This window comes from Pteropus vampyrus, unplaced genomic scaffold (assembly GCF_000151845.1).
Source record: "Pteropus vampyrus isolate Shadow unplaced genomic scaffold, Pvam_2.0 Scaffold98, whole genome shotgun sequence".
NCBI lineage: Eukaryota > Metazoa > Chordata > Mammalia > Chiroptera > Pteropodidae > Pteropus > Pteropus vampyrus.
Window position 1 is genome coordinate 2,705,576 of NW_011888879.1, and position 11,765 is coordinate 2,717,340.

The 11,765-nt window shown below is 38.0% G+C and overlaps 1 protein-coding gene across 1 annotated transcript in view; it reads right to left on the bottom strand.

The window, feature by feature from the left end:
* The window catches only part of PTPN14 (protein tyrosine phosphatase, non-receptor type 14), a 160,438-nt gene that overhangs the window by 133,630 nt on the left and 15,043 nt on the right, over positions 1-11,765 (bottom strand). Inside the window, exon 2 of the mRNA XM_011364531.2 lies at positions 10,856-10,950. The gene's annotated coding sequence lies outside the window, so the exon portion shown is untranslated. The remainder of the gene's footprint in view (positions 1-10,855; positions 10,951-11,765) is intronic.

Genomic DNA, 11,765 nt, shown 5'->3' on the forward strand with positions numbered 1-11,765 from the left:
CAAAGAATGAAAAACAGTAGGTAATGATCAAGTAATTTATTCACACCGAGAGGATGAATCTTCAAAAATGAATTTCCTATGGGTTCTCTTGAGCTGAGGACTCAAGAGAAACCATCCAAACCATCTAAAATCCCACTGGACAACTGGGTCAGCTGGGTCCAAGTGAGAGAGAAAGGATAGAAGTGTCTATCATTTACTCTGTCTCTAAATACGACAGCTATTCATTTCAAGTAAAGTTAAATTCAGCTAAACTAAAGCAAATTTAAAAAAACTAAACGACAAAATGTATAGTCTGTACATTCGAACAGTGAAACAAAATAAGTAGTAACGTGACAAAAATGTCCTAAGAATGTCTGCCCTGTGTTGTTTTATACTCCAGAAATGTTAGTTTTAAACTACTTCCCTAATTTAATCAGTGCCTTAATTAAAAAAAATAATAATAATCCCTCAAGAAGCAAGAGAAAAGCGTGTTCTTGGAGCCGCATATCACAGGGGCTGTATCACAGCCCTCACCGTTCTGTCAACAGGATCTGATTCTGCGTCTGTTCCTTAACCCCCAACCCCAACTGAGGGCACTTTACTCACTGTCAGCAGCCCTGTTCCATATCTGTGACTCAGTAAATTCTCAGTAATACTTGGTGGCCCACAATAAACGCGAGCAATTATGCATTAATATTTTCCAGAGACATTTCGAAAAAAGAAATGTCCAAATAACAACAATCTTATTTCAGACACTAAAGCCCTCTTAGTTGTTTAAAAGGCGAACTCTAAATTATTCTTATTTACTCATTAAATCTATCCTGCCTAGACTTCTACCAGGTGATGGAGATAATCGCTTGTATAAACTGTTTTTCTAGTAGCATATCAAATAGAGGTTCTTTCAAATTAACCTGGATTATCAATATTCACAGAGTTGAACCCTCCCAGCCCACGAAATCTTTTCTTTGCGACATAAAAAAAAAAAAAAGCAGAGCTGTCAGGTCTGAATGAAAGCTCTGCCTATCATCTGGTGGAGATTACAGTGAGGAGATGAACAGCAGGATGCAGGAAAGACGACGAGGAAACATGTATCGACCCCAGAACTTATTATGTGGCGGGCTTCCGGGCAGAAAATATTATGGACTTCTTATCTAGAGGCACTGTCCATCCCTTGTTTGATTCTCTATAAGCTACATCTAAACAAATTTTTAAAATACGGTAACAATTTTAAAAAATGACAAGACTTAGGAGGTATTATTAGAACGCTTTTGCTTTAAACCAGACTGTGGTAAACAATGAAATCAAGTCATCAACTCCAGCACCAGAGAAAATTCGGAATACACTAGGAATGGTGGAAGAGAAGTTTGGGGTTGAGAATGTTAAAGAAAAAAAGAATTGAGAATTTTTGGTGAAAATGCAATTCGAATACTCAGGATACCTGAAACTTAAAAACAAAATGTCCAATGCAATATACTATGACACATTATTGAACTGTACACTTGAAACCTGTTTGATTTTATTAACCAGTCACCCCAATAATTTTAATAAATTTTTAAAAGAGCAAAATGTCCAGTAGTTCAGCAGCAGGTGGGAACAGATGGGGATAATTCTGTTCCTCACAGAGCCACCCATGACCACTCACAGGAGATTCCGATGGTCCCCTTTCCATTGTGGGAACAGATGAGAAGGCCAAATGTAAAGGCCCGTATAGTCCCCATGTTTACTGTTCTGCATGCCTCATATACTTTCCTCCACCACTGTGACTTGTTGAGTTTATTGAGATCAGTCATGTGATTAAGAGTCTTGTAAATAAATGCAAAACATTTCACCAGTTCACACGAATGCTTTGCTGCCTGACCTCCTGCTTGGAGGTTACACATGGAGCTGAAGAATGTCACAAGCATTCTTTTCTACCCACCTGGACTAAATTGTTATTTACCTAAAGCTAGTGTCTCTCTCAAGGGATGAAAACACCTTCCTTGCTTTTTGTAACACAAGGGGAAAATAAAACAGATTTGCAATGGCTTTAAAGTAGTAATTTTTTAAAAAAAATAACAGCTGGATGCAATTTTTAAAAAAGTTTTGTTGAAAAGGCATGAATCAGTACAAGGTCCATGGTACACATGGCATATTAATAACATGAATAAAAAGATCTCTCATATAAATTCATATACACGTATGTTGTTTTCATAATATATTTGACAATTTCTTAGCGATAAAAAGGACTTCTGGCTCAGCTGCAGAACTTTCTGGAAAAAAAAAAAACAACTAATACAAGTAGAAAGCAGATCCCTACCTTGTGAGGAAAAAATCCATAAATATCAAATAGATGACAGTATATACAGGCAAAAGAAAGAGCAAGAAGAGTTCAATAAGAAATCTATTTTTTTACAAATGCAAAATAAGCAATTAGGAAAAGTATGGGCAATATTGATTCAGCATATGTTCTCCCCATTGTCTGTCAAAGGCAACTAAAACCATGTTTTATGAAATTTTCGTTTTGTATATTTAATTTAATATCCAAGAAAATAAATATAGGAAGCTTCTTAGATTATTTTTCTCACAAGTATGAGAGATTTCACATACTTGTAATGTAGCTTCTTCAAGATTCAAAAGCGGCTTTAACAGAATACAGAAGAGTCAGTTTGGGAATTGGTACAATCACCACCAGTCACTACGAAGGGAAGCTTTAGAGTAAACAGGTATCTTTTTCAAAAAAAGATAACTTGCAACATGACTGACCACCGGTTAGCTCATTCAACGGACTCCAATAATTATGCTCAGAAAAGGAACAAGCAGAATACAAACATCCAGACCAGGAGACTGTAACCAAAGAATGCGTATGCAATACATGCTTACATAAGGTTCTGAAACAAACTCACTTTCCTAACTACATTAGGCTTAAACCAGCATTTAAAAAAAAAAAAAAAAAAAAAAAAGCTAACATTCCTTTAGTCTAAACCAAATTAAACCAAATAGTGGTAAATGGAGGTTGCTTAGTAGAAGTGCAGACTCCAGGCTATTTTTTATAAAGGACATGAAAAATATGAGTGAAGACCACCAGAAGGAAAAAAAATAGCAAGAAAGCTATAAAAACTTTACCAGTAAACAAAAGATAATCAATTGCGAAAAATGAAAGTGTTTTTAATGATTTAATGCAAATTAAATCATTACGTATTAAATGCAAATTAAATTAATGATTTAATTTGCATTTAATACGTAGTAAAATTATAGCTGATTACAATTTAAAACGCTTGAAAGGTAAGAGAGGAAAAAGGAGGCCCCACTAGGCCTATTAAGAAGCAGGGCAATACCGACACAAGATTTTTTTTTTTAATTGCAAAGGTGATCAGGAGCTGACTACACACCCAATAGCGAACATTATTGACTTTTAAGACTCAAACGCACTTACGAAACTAATAGCTTATAGGAGCCTAACGTGCTATTAACCCTTGGATGATCCTGACATTTTTACAGTACAGCATCTACAGGAAGAGACACACACACAGGCAGTGTGACCATGGACCCTGCATGCAAAGCTAAACGTAATCTCTCGCAGGAGCACGTCTACTGCCCACCTCCTCCTCCACCTTCCCATTTTCTTTACACATCCCTCAGTGGTCATCTTTGCTAACCAAGAATGAACCCAGAGTAGTTTAACTGGCTCCATGGATTTGACAGCTGGGGGCCCTGAGGGCTGTTTCCGTGAAAGCACCCAGAGGAACGGGAGCCCAGGTGGCCCGCAGCATTCCCCAGGCAGTGGCCCAAAGCCCTGGCCACGGCTCCGAAGCCTGGAGCTTTTCCTCCTGCTGGGGCTGAGTAGGGAGCTGGGAGTCTCTGCCACCTACGAGGTAATGGGCTTTCTCTCGCCACACGGCTGAGAACTTAAGCATTAACTTTAATATTATTCTATAGGAAAATCAATTCCTGGTTTGGGCTAATTGATTTACAAATAAACTTTTGGAACCAATCCTTGATGAAGTAGGCCTAGATGTGAGAACAGTATGCATGTCTCAAGGCAGTAAAAGGAAAGACTGGCAATTGGTATCAATAAAAACAAACTTTCTCTGAGTGTAAAAATGAAAAAAAAAAAAAAAGATTTTTTTGTTAAATTAAAATCCAATTACTTCGAGTGGAAAGTAAGCAACATAAGGTACGCTTTTAAAAATATGGAAGGACTCAAAATATAACAGGATCAAAAGAAAGTCAACATATAAACTATGAAGTCTATTTTTTCAGACTACTCTCCTTTCCAGCAGCCCCCACACATCAGCTCCGGCTGTCTGGAAATCACTAACCGATCTCCCAATCTCTTCCCTCTCGTCTATCATATACTGCTTTCTAGACTGGAGACTTCCGGCCTACAATGTAAAACGCCCCTGAGTGTCTCAAATTATTTCAAAATAAGTTATGAAAGTCTCAAAACACATCAATGTAGTAAGCGTATGCTATAAAGAAATCTGCAGTGGAGGGTGTCAGGAAACCTGAGACCCTGGAGATGATGTTGCAATTCTCATGAGTCTACAAATCACAGCTCAGAAGAAGCCAAGGAGGCACATACGCAACATACGGCAACCCGCAAACATTGTCAAGACCTACACAGTTACAGCAGTACCCACCATTAAATTCACATCTCCGGGAAGAGATCCTGAAGTCTCGCCTGCACTGTCATCGCCGGTGATGCTCTGCAGAGGGCAATGAACAGAGAGAGAGCAGGACATGCATCCTTTTCCACAATACGGAAGAATTTTTGCTAAATTCCACCTCTCCTCTCACCCCAGTGTTTTCCGATCTTTGTCAGGGCAACACCTAACACTGTCTAAAGTGACCTCAACGATCGGGGTGAGGCTCTGAAAATATATCCACATGAAAGTATTAATATAAATGAATGCAGTTAACGAGTGTATCGTATACATTGCAGCCCCGTTTTTCACGGGAAGTAGCAGAGGTACATACCGAATAAAGTGAACTATGATTGCAAAAAGAGAAAAGTTTAAATTTAATATTTAAATATGCCATTTGAATCTTTTCCTGGACAAAAATAAATCGGACAACTAGTAGTTTCTTCTGAGAAGAGTGACAGCACAGAAGTTTCCTTATTTGTTCTGACCACAAATTCAACCACAGAGTTGGAACGAAAAGTTTTCTAGAACTATTGGAATTGTCAAAGAAGCGTGGAGCTAGGATCCTGAAAATCATATTCTACTAGACCAACTAACTTACAGTGAAGACAAGGAAACTGAGTCATGAGTGGCTAAGTAACTTGCCAAAACCCAAAATAGCTAATTAGTGGCAGAACTAGGACTCAAGTTTCTTAAATTCCACAGGCGTGCACTTTCCACTAAACCACATGGGTGACGATGGGGGATGGTTGGAAAGTCTGCAGAAATTCAAAATGGACTTGGCCCATTACACATCTGCCCAGAGCGGTTTCATCTTACATGGCCTAAGGGACTCTCATGTAACAAGCCAAAGTCACCTCATAATGGTGCTGCCTTTTTAATGGGTAGTTGCTTTTTTAGACATATGTGTGATCAAAGTGATTAAAATCAACCTGGAGTTAAAGTGTACACATACCAGCAGCAATTCGAATTCCATTCAAAGAAGTAGCTATTTGGTTTTCCAGGTCAAAGAGTAATTATAGAAAAATATCATTTTAACGTACTCAATCACCAGTAAAATATACATTATGGGAGACAACTGGTAGAATCTGTTTAGTAAGAACTCAAGGTCCCCATTTAACAAAAGAAAACACATACAGCTAAAGGGAGCTAGCTTTAGTAGAGAAGTTCTTTCAACACCACCCCATAAACAAAATACAGCAATGGATGGGAACCAAGATTATACCCCAGTTCTGACCCACCCAGACACAGCAGAGACGAAGAGGCATTAGGACTAGGATTGGCAAAACACTTGAAAATCCAGGGGTTTGTTGCTGTTGTTTTCCTTTACACATGGGATGGTGGGGGACGGGGGGGTTGGAAATGATGGCTGGCAAAGAGGGGAGATAAAGTAGAAAATAAGAAGAACAGAAAGTAATAAAGTAGTAAAGAGAGCAAATGACACAAACAGGGAAAGGCAAAAAGGTATACCTTATCACAGGGGGCACCAGGAAAGCTCCTTGCCTTCAGCGAAGGAAAAGTCTAGTCGAGACATAAGAATCAGACCAGATGTTTCAGAACAGCTGGAGAGTTCTCTCTGGGTGCAAACAGAGGCTTCTGCCTACCTATCAGGTCTGGTCTTTTGCTTTGCCTGTTAAGGAACTTCATTTTATGAGTTCGACCAGGAGTGACCAAAGCTAGCTGAGAAATTATACTGAGCAGCCGGTCAAGGGGACTCAGCTCATTCTCAATCCAAAAGGCCTAATATCGGGGCAAATTAGTTTACTGCTCAAAAATTCTGAATAAATGAAGTAACGCTACCTACTGTAATACAACTGCATGCATTGTTACTTCTGCTGCCTATTCAGTGTCCTTTAAATATTAATTACTTTTTTTAACTCTTCTTTTTGAGTATTCCTTTTCATTAACCAAAAATTTCTATCCATATAACGATATTTCCTTCTAGCAGGTACATCCAAGATACTAAATAGTCATGTAGTTAAAAAATGGACTGGATGTCACAGTAGCACAAAAACGCATGCTGAGGGACACCTAGCCAAACACAATCAATAAAGCAGAAACATCTAAAAGGTCATTGGGGATAAGTAGTTAAGCCAAGCTTACAATTTGTCAGCCAAATGCAGTCTGGTGGCCGCCCCCAAAACGCGCTTGTGTTTGACAGCTGAGCACACCGGCAAGACAGAGTGTGCTGCCCGTGCTCTCCTTGGGGATCTCAAGCTAGGAGACGTGAGGAAAAGTAGCAGATTTTTGCCACTGCCCTCCTTATAAAGAACCTTGGACGACTCATGGATATCGGCAAACGTGTACTAATTACTGTATTACAAACGACAAGTTAAAAAGAACCACAAATTTGTCATATATCTAAAAAGCTATTGGCTGCATTGAACATGTTGCTGAAAGAGTCAGATGGATGCAGGTATGTTAACAGTCTAGCAGCCACAGATCTTAGGTAAACAACTACGACTTCTTACCTGACAATCACCCTTCGGGTTAAGCCACGTGTCTTAGTTCATTCAGGCTGCCAAAACAAAATGCCACAGACTGGATAGTTTATAAACAACAAAGTTACTGCCTACAGTTCTGGTGGCTGGAAGTCCAAGTTCAGGGTTTCAACATGCGTGAGGACCCTCTTCTGGGAGGCAGACTTCTAACTGTATCTTCACATGGCAGAAGGGGCTAGGGAGCTCTGTGGGTCTCTTTTATAAGAACACTAATCCCATTCATGAAGCTTCACCCTTGTGACCTAATCACCTCCCAAAGGCCCCACCTCTTGATACCATCTTCTCTGGGGGTTCAGATTCAACATCAGAATATTGGGGGAGCATATTCGGATCACAGTACCACGTAAGTGGGTTCCACCAGTAGCCAACATACAAGCTAAGAGGGAAGGAAAACAAAAGAGAAAGTTGGGGGAAGGGGAAGGTTTCCACGGGGGAGTGGACAGGGTAACACAATCTGATTTGGGGCAACACTGTACAGGGTCCCACATGCGGGACCGGAAATCCGAGACCGAAAAGTCATATACACATTCAATACATTGTACACCTTTAGCCTCGACTCTCCCAAAATACAGAATTCAGTGAAGCAGAACACCCTGCAAGGATAAGCACTTCTTTTGTTTTTAAAACTACGAGCAGCTTAAGAAAGCATGTCCAATGAGCACGACAAGAGTGTGAGAAGAGTTTAGCAGTAATCCTATAAATTCAACCTAAATATGTAACGATTCACTATAAACAAGTATCCTACTATTTGACTGCACAGGATCGTAAAAGTTTCTGTTCTGTAATTACTCAGTTTCGTCTATATTAACATAAAGCATCTTCATTCTCACTTACTTGGAGTCCCAGAATCGTTTTCCCTAAAGACTTACCTATTAGAAAATCAAAACTTCATAAACCAATGGGTCCTCATCACCCAAAAGAAATTTGCAAGAAATCCCAAAAGACTTTTACAAAATGAACTTAAATTGAAATCAGAAACCATTTCAGAAACAAAAATCCGAAGACTTTCATGGCTAATCTACTCAAACTCACATTTCAACACTAATCGGAATCTTAATATACACACTATTAATCTTCTAAATACACATCTTAACACTCTGCAGTCAGCAACTACTATTATTCAAATAAACTCTTGTTCACACACTGATGTCTGGTTCGCACATCCGCTTGCTTGTCCCGCACTTGGACTTGCTTCCCAGCAAGCTGTAATATTTCCTACAAGCTTTATCAGCCTGTGTCTAAAAACAGAGAATGGATTTCAGTTCCGAGGAGGATTTTTGACATTCCTCCACTAAATGAGGTGGGAGGCATCTGCACCCCAACGGCAGTTGCAAAATCCAACTGTCATTCCCAAATGCCAGCACCCCTTCCCATCCCAACGTGCACGCGCACACACATACACACACAATCTGCCTGAAGATTTCTCATGTCTCCTCAAGTGTTTTTGCCTTTGCTGTGAAGTCTCAAAGCCTCACATGAGGAAACAGAACCAAGAATATTTATAGGTATGTCTAGATACCATTATTTCTAGGCAGAAGCCAATGATAAGTGTAGTAGCAGGCAACGTGACACTTGTGAAGTAAACCGAGTGAGAGGTTACAGTTGGTAATAAAAAGTTTTAGTTTACAGTTTGAGGGGGAAACTGCAGGAAAGACTGGTTCTTAAGTTTCAGTTGGGATTTTCTGCTTTATAAACCATACTGCAATAGGTGAATCTGAAAACCACGGAATTAAAGCCATCTACTGTTACGTATGGAGGCAAAAAATCAATCCCCTCTCCTAAGACTTGAAAATATGCAACAAAATTCAGCAATCTGAATAGATTCAGCCATTTACCCAGGTCCACAGTAATTACTATGATTTAATTCAGATAAGTTATATAAAACCTCAAATCAAGTCTATGTCTTGTTTTCACTTTTTTTACTGTTCTGTTTCGATGTCAGGGTGAAGATGTATTTACAAAACATTACAGAGAAAAGTGTGGGGCCAAGAAAACAGCGACAGGATGTAAATGAGTAATTTTTATAATGACTTTTGGAAACAAGAAAATAAAAGGGGCACAGAAAGCCTGGAACCATCTTTGAGAATCAGCCTAAACCGGAGAGAGAAGAATGAACAGATGTGCAGACTTCAGAGACTGAAATTTTCAGACATGGATTAAAAAATAACTATGATTATCACGTTTAAGGAAATGAAATGTTAGCTTGAAAATACGTGCAAGGAACAACGCATTGTTTTTTTAAAAAATAGCTAACCAGATTTGAAATATGAACAGAACTTACAGCAATAAAAAAATACAATATTAACTTTTTCAGCTGTTTCATACAAGTTTCAAACATACAGAAAAGTTAAAAGAACAATATAATAAACACTTGTATACTACCACCTAGCTTAAACTTAACAGTTTTTTACATTTTATCATACTTTCTATATTTTTAAATTTGCAAAAGTTGCAGACATCATATTTTACCCGTAAATATGTGAGAATGCATCTCTGAGAAATAGAAACACTTTTCATAAAAAAAGAATGAAAAAGAAAAAAAAAGAAAAGGGGCCCTGTTTTATTCAATAACAGATGAATAACAATACAATTAGTTCTAATCATTTTTGTTTTAAAATACCATCATTACTAATTATAAAAATTAAGTTGTAAACAATGTTGAAACTTAACAAAATGAAAATTGCAAAACCTAGCACTAGCAGGATATAAGGAAAGCTGTATACTTAAATATTAATGATAATGCTAAACTGATAGCCTTTGCATAGAGCAATATGGCTACATGTAACAAGATCTATAAGCAATCCATGCCCTTTGACCCAGAAAACCAGCTTCAGAAACTATATCCCAGGAAAATAAACGCAATTTGTTCAACATTGTTTAGAGTAATGCTATTTGTAATTTGTTCAACATTGTTTAGAGCAATGCTATGTGTAATTGTTAAAATTTGGAAACAACCCAAACACCAAACTGTAAAAGAATAGTTACGTCAGTGAACTGTAATCCCAACTCTTTACTCCCTTCCTGCAATATATCCCATCCCATCATGTCCCTGTGACTTGCCTGGGAATCTTATGGAGTGAGTGGAGATCCCTGACTCATGGATTTTTTGGCTGGGCCATGTGGTACTCTTTGGTCAATGGGATGTGGACAACACATCTGCCATCTCCATGAAGCAGCTTTAAATGAGAACACATGCTTCTCGCTCTATTCCTGCCCTCAGCCATGAGAGCAGCATGGCCCAGGTAGGGGCTGTCATTCAGCCTGGGTTCTCAAATGAGAAGACACGTGGAGCTGAACTGAGTCCAGTCGAGCCACGGAGAGGTACAGCCCACCCACAGCATTCACATAACATTGAAAAGGAACAAATGTTTGATGTTGGAAGCCACTCAGATGTTGAAATCTTTTTTGTCCCTGAAGAGAAACTAATAAAAGTGATCGAAATATGGCAAGTTATAAAGTAGCTGACATAAGAAACAAATTGTGAAAAAGTAGAATAGGCAGATACCAATAATATCGAAATAAAATAAGGCAAGCAAACAAGCACCAGAAATTAACTAACTTAGAATGATGTAAGTTTATAATTATTTTTTTGTAAATCAAGTATTTACTCATGTATGTCTTTAATTCCCACTTAAATGCTAACTCTTTATATGTTTTTCAACAATTCTATACATATCATATTCATAAGAGAAATAATTCTCTCCAACACACCTGTTTCTGCTCTATATGATATAAGCATTAGCGAATACTTACGCCAAAAGTAAATCTAGTGCAAGTGTCAGTATTCAATCTCTGAATGTACGAACTCAGGGCTCATCAACTCTTTTTTCAGCCTATAACGGAAGGAACTGTAAAAAAACAAACAGAAGCCAGAGTTATTTGCTAGGATCATTAAACATTATGCAAAGCAAGACCTGAAAGAGCGTCAGATATCTGAAAATAAAGTTGTACTACCTTTGAATTTATTTTTACGATCTATGCTTAAAATTCCATTACATTGGCATGATTCAAGAATCATAAAAATATGCATCATCTCAAGCAATCTCACTCATGGAAATTTATTGTGAAATAAATCCAACAACTACTAATGTGAAGATTCTCACTGTGGTCTACTGTAGGATACCAAGAAATGTAAATGTTTGGAATTTCAATAAAAAACAACAAAGAGGTTTATAGTATATCATTTATATGCAGATATACTAAAACATTAATTACTAAAACAATAAGAAGTATGAAAATCATGTATATGTGAAGGAGTATATAAAACTATAACTATGAAAACATGTCTATAAATGAATAAAGACTAGAAAAACATGAAAAAAATTTTTAAATAGCTGGAAACAGATCTGTGGGTAGACTTACCAATTTTTTTCTTTCTTAAAATTTATTTTAATTAGTTACAAGTATACAATATATTGGTTAGACATCTATATAGTTCGTAAAATGATCCCCCCAATTACTCCCTCTCTCCCCTGACCCTCCACCTAGACAACGTATTCATGCTAACTGCATTCCCTATGCCGTGCTCCCCATCCCCGTGACCATCCATCAGATACTAATTTGTACTTCTTTAACCCTTCACCCCATTCTCTCAGCCTACTAAACCCCCTCCCCTCTGTCCATCACCAAATTGTCCACTATATTTGTGAGTCTGTTTTTGATT